This window comes from Rhinopithecus bieti, unplaced genomic scaffold (assembly GCF_001698545.2).
Source record: "Rhinopithecus bieti isolate Rb0 unplaced genomic scaffold, ASM169854v2 scaffold_6933, whole genome shotgun sequence".
NCBI classification, from domain to species: domain Eukaryota; kingdom Metazoa; phylum Chordata; class Mammalia; order Primates; family Cercopithecidae; genus Rhinopithecus; species Rhinopithecus bieti.
In genome coordinates this window covers 1,900,161-1,911,264 of record NW_016805426.1, presented here as the reverse complement: position 1 = coordinate 1,911,264, position 11,104 = coordinate 1,900,161, and the positions used below count along the sequence as shown (strand labels likewise).

Genomic DNA, 11,104 nt, shown 5'->3' with positions numbered 1-11,104 from the left:
CACTGGGGCCTATCATGGGGAGGGGGGAGGAGGGAGGGATTGCATTGGGGAGTTATACATGATATAAATGATGAATTGATGGGTGCTAACGAGTTGATGGGTGCAGCACACCAACAAGGCATAAGTATACATATGTAACAAACCTGCACGTTATGCACATGTACCCTAGAACTTAAAGTATAATAAAAAAAAAAAAATGGCGATCATTACAAAGTCAAGAAACAACATATGCTGGAGAGGATGTGGAGAAACAGGAATGCTGTTAAACTGTTGGTGGGAGTGTAAATTGGTTCAACCATTGTGAAAGACAGTGTGGCAATTCCTCAAGGATCTAGAACCAGAAATACCATTTGACGCAACAATCCCATTGCTGGGTATATGCCCAAAGGATTATAAATCGTTCTACTATAAAGACATGCACATGTATATTTATTGCAACACTATTCACAATAGCAAAGACTTGGAATCAACCCAAATGCCAATCAATGATATACTGGGTAGAGAAAATGTAGCATGTATACACCATGGCATACTATGCAGCCATAAAAAAGGATGAATTCATGTCCTTTGCAGGGACATGGATGAAGCTGGAAACCAGCATTCTTAGCAAACTAACACAGGAACAGAAAACCAAACACTGCATGTTCTCACTTGTAAGTGGGAGATGAACAATAAGAACACATGGACACAGGGAGGGGAACATCACACACTGAGGTCTGTCAGGGGTGGAGGGTTAGGGGAGGGATAGCATTGGGAGAAATACCTAATGTAGATGATGGGTTGATGGGTGCAGCAAACCACCATGGCACGTGTATACCTATGTAACAAACCTGCATATTCTGCACATTTATCCCAGATCTTAAAGTATAATTCAAAAAATTTAAAAAAAGAAGTCCCATCTGATTTTTATATTATTTTATTTTTGAGATAGAGTCTCACCCTGTGACCCAGGCTGGAGTGCAATGGCACGGTCTCGGCTCACTGCAACCTCCGCCTCCTGGGTTCAAACAATTCTCCTGCCTCAGTCTCCTGAGTAGCTGGGATTACAGGTACCTGCCATCACGCCCAGCTAATTTTTGTATTTTTAGTGAAGACAGTTTCACCATGTTGGCCAGGCCAGTCTTGAACTCCTAATTTCATGATCCACCTGCCTCAGCCTCCCAAAGTGCTGGGATTACAGGCATGAGCCACTGCGCCCAGCCTGATTTTTAACATAAGACGTGTGTACTATAGAAAGTAAAAAACAGGTATTAAATTTACCTATTATCTCATTATTTCTAATTACAACTTTATTGTATCTCCATGTATAAAAACACAATATTGAAATCAAGTTGTTTATACTATTTGAAAACTTTTCACTGGTTTTTTTGTAATCATGCTCTTACATAAGCATGTGAAGTCAATCTTTTTTGCATATTAGCATTTTTATTTTGAATGTATAAGTAAACTTTTAAATAATTTGACATGCTGTGTACTACTTACCTAGCTGCTGAAAATGCTTTCATTTTGCCATAATTCCTTCAGTTTAATGTATTTTATATCTTACAGGTAGGTTGAAACACTTCATGTCCTCTCTGATTCTACTTCCCTCCTTCATATTCTGGAGCTCACCACTGTTCTGATTTTGTCTTTTCAAATTCCTAAGCATGATTTTTATTCTAATATTACATTTGCATGTAACTATAACAACATATACCACTTTTTGTGGGGTTTCAAAATTTTAGAGTGTTGTGCTACTTGTGCCATATCGCGGTTTGTTCTTTTTGCTCAATATTATGTTTCGGAGATTCATGCATGTTAATATATGTATCTAATTCATTTATTTTCTCTGCAGCATAAATCCATTGACTATATTATGAATCACACATCCATTCCCTTATTGGTAGACTTTTAGGTTATTCTCAGCTTTTTGCTCTTTCAGAAATGCTTCCATGGCCAGGCGTGGTGGCTTATGCTTGTAATCCCAGCACTTTAGGAGGTTAAACCGGGAGGCTTGCTTGAGCCCAGGCATTTGAGACCAGTCTGGGCAACATAGGAAGACCCCATCTCTCCCCAAATTTAAAAAATTAGCCAGGCATGGTGGTGTGCACCTGTAGACCCAGCTATTTGAGAGGCTGAGGTGGGAGGATTGATGGAGCCTGGGAAGTCGAAGCTGCAGTGAACCGTGCTTGCATCACTGCCCCGGAAGACAGAGTGAGATCCTGTCAAAAAGAAAGAAAGAAAGAAGAAAAGAAGGAAGGGGAGGGAGGGAGGGAGGGAGGGAGGGAGGGAAGGAGGAGGAGGAGAGGAGGAGCGAGGAGGGAGGAGAAGGAGGAGAAGGAGGAGAAGGAGGAGAAGGAGAAGGAGAAGGATCCATGAACATTTTTGTCTATGTCATCTTCTGTGCACATGTGGGAGAGTCTCTAAAGATGTCTCTAAAGGTGGAATTGGTGGGCCATGGACTAGACACATTTTCAGCGTTCCTGGATGTTGCCAGTGTTATCCTTAATGGTAGCACCAGTTTGCACTCTTGCCAGAAGTACATGAAAGTGTCCATTGCTCCATATCTTAGCCCACACTTAACAGTTTTAATTATTGCCAATCTGATGAGCATGGAAATAGTAACTCGATATAGTTTTGACTTGCATTTCCCTAATAACTATTTAGGTTTAGTATATTTTCATCTGCTGATTGTCCATTCAGGGTTTTTATTTTGTAAATTACCTGTCCATAAGCTTTACAGATTCTCATTGTGTCTCTGACTCTTCCTCACTCCCCTCCACTCCTTTGATTTATAAGGATATTTTAAAAATATCCCTTGATATTAATCCCATATCGATCATGAGATTGTCAATAATCTTGCTCTTTTTGTCTTTTCACTTAATTTTGTCCTTTGTAATTCAGAGGTTCTTTAAAATTCTAATACACTTCCAATATATCAGTCTCTATGGTTTTTGCTTTTATTCTCTTATTTAAGAAAACTTATCTATTCCTAGGACATAGATATACTCTCCTTTATTTTCTTTTAAAAGTTTATGTTTTGTTTTCCCCAAACTCTCTCGAATTTTCTTTGTGATGGTACTACCAGTATTATTCAAAGTGGCTCAAGTGCAGTGGGTCACTCGTGTAATCTCGGCACTTTGGGAGGCCGAGGCAGGAGCATCAGTGCAGTGGGTCACTCGTGTAATCTCAGCACTTTGGGAGGCCGAGGCAGGAGCATCACTTGAGCCAGGCATTTGAGACTACAGTGAGATCACATCTCCACAAAAAAATAAATAAAATAAAAAATAAATAATTAGCTGGGCATGTTGATACTTGCCTGTGGTCCCAGCCACTTGGGAAGTTGAGGTGAGAAGATCACTTGAGCCCAGGAGTTAGAGGCTGCAGTGAGCCAAGATTGCACCACTGCACTACAGCCTGGGCGAGAGAGTGAGACTCTACCTCTACACACACACACACACGCACACACACACACAGTGTTAGCACTAGCTTCCACTCCTGGCATGGGAAATTCATTCCTGCTCTGCACCTTGACAACATGCAGTGGTGTTTTTCAGGATCGCTGATCTGACAAGTGTGGAATGATGTGGAATGGACATGTGAGCCAGTGGAATTGCCCTATTCTGTTTTAATTGCCCAGGGTCTATCCTTTCCCCATTGACTGGCCAGCCCACCTGTGCCATATTTCAAGTTTGCATTCAAGTGCCGGCCTACGTCTGGTCAATATTTGGCTTCACTGGTGTGCGCATCTATCCTGGTCAGCGCCGCCATCGCACCATCTGATAACCCCTGTCACTTGGCGAAGGAAATTTTCCTGCCTTGCTGTTTATTCAAAGTTGTCTTGCCGGCCGGGCGCGGGGCTCAAAGCCTGTAATGCCCACGCATCTGGGAGGCCGCGAGGCGGGCGGATGCAGCGAGGTGCAGGAGATCAGACCCCATCCTGGCCCTAACCCATGTGGTGAAACCGCCGTCTCTACTAACAAAATACAAAAACTAGCCCGGGGCGAAGTGGCGGCGCCTGTAGTCCAGCTACTCGGGAGGCTGAGGGGCAGGAGAAATGGCGGGAACGCCCGGGAGGCGGAGGCTTGCAGCTGGCTGAGATCGCCCGGCCCACTGCACCCGCAGCCTGGGCCGATAGAGCGAGACTCCGCCTCAAAAAAAAAAAAAAAAAAAAAAAAAAAAAACAAGTTGTCTGCCTATTCCTTGATCTTTTTATTGCTTCATATATATGATTTACGAGAACTTGCTCAAGTCCAAGAGAAAAACTTATGTTAGGGGTATTGATTGGATTTGTATTAATTCAGTTTTGTAAACATTTGGGAGAATTGACTTCTTTTATACTATTGAATCTTTTTATGCAAAAGAGGATATCGTTTTAATTTATTCGTGTACTTTACATGTCCTTCCATAAGGTTATGTTTTTCTCTGTAAAACTCTGGCACGTATTTTGTTACATGTTTTCTAAATGCTTTATAACTTTTTTACTATCTTTTTTTCTGTTATGTTTTGTTCATTATTACTGAGACTCTACTTTTTAAAAAATATTCTAATGTTCTATACAGCAACTTCAGTGAACTCAACTGAAAGGGAATTTCCATTCTGAATTTGTTGATCTTTTTCTTAGCATGAGATGGTTTGTGTGTTCCTGGAATTTTGGTTTGTGAGATTCACTTTGAGTGGGAGATTTTTGTTTTGTTTTCCGTTTATTTATCCTTCTCTCTCTTGTTTATTGAATTGCTGGTTTTACATTTGCTTCTGTTCATCTTGTACACTGAGTAAATAGAATCAGATCTTTTTTTTTTTTTGGACACGATTGAAATTTGCTTTAAACATTTCTTTGGGGGAGATGACACCACATCTCTACTCAGTGAAGAGAAACATTTTTACCAGTCCAGAGGTCTTTTATTTTTTAACACCTATTATGTCATAAATTCATAGAGAAGAGGTTCAGGCAGCTCAGGCTCTTTCCTGTTGGTTCTCACAAAGTGAGCTTCTCCGAGTGGAACAAGCTGGCGTTTCAGCTGAACCCAGGTATCTTTCCCTTGGTTTTAAAAATCTTCATTCATGCTTCTGCATGAAGCTGTAGATCATTCATTTCCATTGTTCCCTGGTATCCTATTGTAGGAATATGCCACGATTGATTTATCTGTCCAACACACATACACACACACACACCCTGCTGTCCTTACTGTCATATACTAGTGCTATGCCAGGAAGAAACTGTTGGGCCATTAGTAGTGACTCATCTATCTTGGAATCCTTGCTTTCATTATACCTTAACGTTGCATATGTGGTCTTTTTCCTTCATCCAGGTGCCAACATTGTCCATCCAGCTATACAAGAAGCCCCTTAAGAGATGATTGTTGGTGTCATTGAGTCTTTGCTGAGCTCACAATCCTCACTCACAGAATCTCACGTTTTATCCAGTTAGGTGTTCTCATTCCCATGTCAAAGAAGCAACCGAAACCTGAAATATTTGCACAACTTGCCCAAGATCGCACCGCTCGGTCTCACCCTCAACTGGGTGTTTAGCAAACAGTTATTGACTAGAGTGAAAGGGACGTGGTCAAACAGTCTCTTCCTCAACTGGGTGTTTAACAACTGGGTGTTTAGCAAACTTATTGATTAGAGCTGGAAAGGACGTGGTCAAAAGCTTGAGATGCATGAATAAAAGGAGAAAAAGATGCAGATGGAAAATTCAGATCAAATGGTTTTATCTTAGGAATTCAGGGATTTTTGTGTGGCTAGAAAAGAGAAAATAGATGTGAGAAAATCCTTCTCTTCTCACTTCCTTAGTCACCAGGGACAACTGCTTCTACTGCGCTCCCAGCCCCTTGGATTGTGGTGTCATCACGTTAACTGGGTAACCAAGTGCGTTGATGTTGGGTATTTCTATCTGGAACCTGTTGCTATTTACAGTGTCAACTTCTATGACAGGCTAAATGTCTCACCCTCCACGCAAGCCACACAGATCCCATTAGCACTAACCACATTTGAGTGAGAGGCCCCCATGCTCCACATGGAACAAGGCATCCTTTCATGTAATTTAGCATCCGATGAGAAACAATTGTGGGAGAGAAAGTGCTTCTTTTATGAGGACAGGTCCTTATGAAAGATGCAAGAGCAAATGCTTTAGTAGCTCCTCTGGTAGCAATATCACCCCAGAGGGGGATGATGTGTATTTGTTTAAAAAAAAAAAGAAAAGAACCATCATGAGTACAGAGGGGAAAAAATGAGAGCAGCCAGTAATGCAGATGAGAAACCTGAATGGTGGTTAAGTCTAACCGCTAGCAAAGTGTGACAACTCCAAGTCATTACCTTAAATCAGCATTCTCCAAGACATGTTGGCCACAATGTGCTCCAAATCCAGAGAAGTGGAGCAAAAATATATCCTAGTAAAATAGCTAAAATTTACCACGTATTCACCTGTGCCGGGGACTACCTGTTTAGGTCTTTATTCAGATAATTCTCCCTCCAGGAATTTCAATGCCTGCCTTCTACTTCCTATCCTTCTTTGCTTTGTTTTCTTTTCCCTTCCTAGCTCTTATCACTTTCAAACATACTATGAGTCGTCCTTATCTCTCTCTTATATATTTTCTCTCTCCCCCACCAGAGTGTAAGCTCGATGAGGGCAAGTATAATTTGGTCTGTGTTTTTGTTTTGCCTTTTCTGCTCTGTCTTTAGCATCCAGTACAGATTAGGTGCTCAATTAACATTTGTTGAATGATTGAGTGTGCTAAGATCTATCCATGAGTTATCTTCTTGAGTCATCACAACCATTCTTTGAGGTGGGTACTATTTCCCCCACGTATAGCAGAGGAAAATGAGATTTAGGAAAGTAACTTGTCCGTGATCAGAAAGATTGTCAGGGAATCAGGATCAGAGCTCAAGTCTCTCAAGTCCGCTTACTCGCCCTTCTAAGAGTCATGAGATGGGAGGAAAAGAGCTCTCGTTAGGATGAGAAGCAGACCCTTTTGTGGAGAGGTGATACTGCCCAATTTTCAGAATGATCAAACTGTACTAGGAGGCATGTAGGGAAGTGAATACAAATAAAGCCTATTTCCAGCCTAAAAATATCACATCAGTTATATCTATCAGTGCTCTTAAAAACAGTATCTCTTAAGAAGTCACTTAATTTATCTTCTAGCAAGAGTCCTTTGCAGCAAGGTTTAGCAAAAAGGAAGGAGAATGTTATGTGAACTAGTATTTATGGAGCAGACACCATGTGCAAAATTCTTAATATTGATTACATCCAGATTGTTTATATCATCCAGTCCTGACCACAACCCTGTGAAATGTGCAATCTGAGGTATGTTTCCCTCATCCATGTTTACCCAGCAGCCGGGGCTCATCTTTATCCACAGTGTTTATTTCACGTTTCTGGCTACTGACTTATCTTCCTCACAGCACTGTGCATTTCTTGAAGGTAGGCACTGTTGCTTGTTTCTTGTTGAATCTTCAGAATCCAGCCTGTTGCCTGGCTCCCAGCACTTAATAAATGCTTTAAAAAGCAAAATGAGTGACTTGTTGTATAGTGTCTAATTTGGAGGTTTTACAATTTAGAGAAATGAGGCCATCACATACATAAAGAGCTGGAAAATAATGCAAGCTATGGCATAGTCTGATGCTTGATGGTATGGTGTACCTGTTGTAAAAAGCAAAGGCTGCAAAGAAGGGAAGGGTCATCGTGGGCTGAGGTGAGCCATGGAAAGATTCATTTCTTGACTCACTTACTCAGTACATTCTAAACCTTACAGTGTGTCATTAAATCTCTTGGGTATGGGCAGTAAAAGGCATGATCTAGCCAGGCCCGGTGGCTCACACCTGTAATCCCACCACTTTGCAAGGTTGAGACAGGTGGATCACAAGGTCAGGAGTTTGAGACCAGCTCGACCAATATGATGAAACCCTGTCTCTACTAAAAATACAAAAATTAGCTGGGCGTGGTGGCACACCTATAGTCCCAGCTACTGGGGAGGCTGAGGCAGGAGAATCGCTTTAACCCAGGAGGCAGAGGTTGCAATGAGCAGAGATTGTGCCACTACACTCTAGCCTGGGTGACAGAGAGAGACTCCATCTCAAAAAAACAAAACAAAACAACAACAACAACAAAAAACGCCATGATACTTGACCTCAAAGCTATGCACATTCTGATGGAAAAGTCCAAGCTGCACAAGGTCTATGCCTTGAGCGCACACCCCGCCCGCCACACCTTCTCTGAAGACTGTTTTTCCTGATAGACGCTTATCTGCACGGCGTGATCAGGGCAGACAGAACTCAGCCGTTGTTACCTGGCCAATCTGATTATTAAAAAAATTGGAACCAGGAGACCTAGAGACTATAGCAAGTTGATTTTTTAAAAATTTGATCTCAAACTGGTGCCATCGCAAACCCAAGCCATTTTGGTGCCAAAAACTGGGTAGGGAGAGAACGCTGGTTAACGAGGAGAGAAAAAGAAAGTGAGCCTGTCTTAGGTCAGTTTCCCTAGAAGCACAGCCTGAGATGGGGATTCCCTCAGGGGAAATCTGTTGCGTGGTGAGGGAGGTGGGAGAGTACACAGAGGTAGCCAGGCAGAGAGGTAGTTTCTGCTGAGCCTTCAGCCTGGTCTCAGGAGGAGCTCTGGGTATGAATGGTACCATAGAGCATCTCTGTGTAAGGTTAATTACACTAAGTCTATTTAAAAGTAATCTCACAGGGCCAAGCATGGCAGCTCATGTCCATAATCCTAGCACCCTGGAAGGCTGAGCCAGGAGGATCACTTGAGGCTAGGAGTTCAAGATCAGCTTGGGCAACACAGCAAGATCCCATCTCTACAAAACAATTAAAAAATTAACTGGGTGTGGTGGTGCTCGCCTGTAGTCCCAGGCACTTGAGAGGCTGAGATGGGAGGATCGCTTGTGTCCAGGAGTTGGAAGGTGTGGTGAGCTAGGATCTCACTTCTGCACCACAGCCTGGGTAACGGCGTGAGGCTCTGTGTCAAAATAACAGTAGGAATCACCATCATGGTCATCATCATCGTGATCATCAGCACCATCAATCATCGTCATCTCACAGTGAAAAAGCAGAGTGGAATGAATAAGTCAGGAATGAATGAATACCTCTGTCTCTCCCACGCAGACTCAGGGTGATTTTGTAGGTGGATCATATGGTATGATTCAGACTAAAGCACTCTTTGTCCACTAACCATCCAGAGGATATGAGGCTGAAAGAGATCTTGGAATTTCAAGGAAAACTTACTTATCAGCACAACTTTTGTTTTAATCTGAAGAAAAGAAGGTGTTTTTTTTCACTGATGGATTCTGAATGCCTCCACTGGACTCAGTTAATATCGGGGAGTGGAAGAGTCTATCCTTAGAAAATAGTAGATCGTTCCCCCAATTCTCCTTTGAAGAAAGAAAGAACTTCTTCTCAGTTCTTTTTTTTTTTTTTTTTTTTTTTTTGAGACAGGATCTTGCTGTATCACCCAGGCTATAGTGCAGTGGTGCCATCTCGGCTCACTGCAACCTCTGCCTCCTGGGTTCAAGTGATTCTCCTGCCTCAGCCTCCCCAGTAACTGGAACTGCAGGTGCACACCACCATGCCTGGCTAATTTTTGTATTTTTACTAGGGACAGGGTTTTACTATGTTGGCCAGGCTGGTCTCGAACTCCTGGCCTCAGGTGATCTGTCTGCCTCAGCCTCCCAAAGTACTGGGATAATAGGTGTGAGCCACCACGCCCAGCCTCTTTTCTCAATTTTAAAAAGCATAAATAATTGAACTTGGTGTAACATTTTAAAAAATTTGTTGTAGTTGGGAGTTAGAAGATAATTGCCAGCCTCAGCGTGTTCTATGCCGTTTCCAGCTGATGATCAAGCATGAAAAAGAGTTTTTATAACATAAACTAATTCACAGTGAATTTTTTTTCTTATCCTTTCCACAGGATATTGTCCAGCTGTCATATATAAAGTCATTCTACCTAACAATTTGCTTATTTAAATCTATCACAGATTAATTATTTGCAACAGAGTCTTTAGCAGGTAAACATGGTGCTAGAAGAATCTTTAAGATGGGGATTAGCAAAGTTTGTGCTGGGATCACTGTCTTAGGAGAACAGCAAGAAAACAGGATTCTGTCTTCAGATAAGTTTGGAAAACACTCTATACCACATTCCAGATACGAGCAGTCATGACAAAGAAATCTGCTTAATCAAGTTAACCCAGTAGTTGCAAAACTTATTTAATCATGGAACCCCTTTTCAGGTAAAGTACGTTAGCTTTGCAAAGAATAAATATTACACAGTGAACCACTGGGAAATTCTGAATGAGGCCAACCCCCTCATTTGATCAATAAGGAAACCCATCAGATTAGTATTTCAACAACATTTACAGAGTCCCTGATGCTGGCAAAAGTCCTAGGATCTGAGGATGAGAGTGAATACTCATACACCCAACATTTAAGGAATTTCCTGGCATCTAGAAGGAAGAGCTTAGCTCAGAGACAATGAGGTGGTGGCTGTTAAATGTGACAGTGGGGAATATGCAAGCGAGAGCACCAGAGGGAAGAAGGAGGGTGCACCCTGTTCTGGGAGAGGGGCTGCACCTGGAAGGAGGGCGCGCCCTGTTCTGGGAGAGGGGCTGCACCTGGAAGGAGGGCGCGCCCTGTTCTGGGAGAGGGGCTGCCCTGGAAGGATGACTTACCGTGTTCTGGGAGAGTGGCTGCCTCTGGAAGGATGACTCACCGTGTTCTGGGAGAGGAGCTGCACGTGTAAGTAGGGCTCGCCCTGTTCTGGGAGAGGGTCTGCGCCTGGAAGGAGGACGCGCCCTGTTCTGGGAGAGGGGTTGCGCCTGGAAGGAGGGCGCGCCCTGTTCTGGGAGAGGGGCTGCGCCTGGAAGGAGGGCGCGCCCTGTTCTGGGAGAGGGGCTGCACCTGGAAGGAGGGCGCGCCCTGTTCTGGGAGAGGGGCTGCGCCTGGAAGGAGGGCGCGCCCTCTTCTGGGAGTGGGGCCGCGCCTGGAAGGAGGGCGTGCCCTGTTCCGGGAGAGGGGCTGCGCCTGGGCTCACTGGTCACCAGGGAGGTCACAAGGAAGTGAAAGCTTGAGCTGGTTTTTTTTTTTTTTTTTTTTTTTTTTTTTTTTTTTTTTTTTTTTT

The 11,104-nt window shown here is 43.0% G+C and overlaps 1 long non-coding RNA gene across 1 annotated transcript; it reads right to left on the bottom strand.

The window, feature by feature from the left end:
• Positions 1 to 8,838: 8,838 nt before the first annotated feature.
• On the bottom strand, positions 8,839 to 10,959 carry LOC108529890 (uncharacterized). The gene is made up of 3 exons (XR_001885705.1): positions 10,656 to 10,959; positions 9,078 to 9,192; positions 8,839 to 8,950 (listed from the first exon to the last, which is right to left on the bottom strand). It is a non-coding gene; the product is annotated as an uncharacterized LOC108529890 (long non-coding RNA).
• Positions 10,960 to 11,104: the final 145 nt, after the last annotated feature.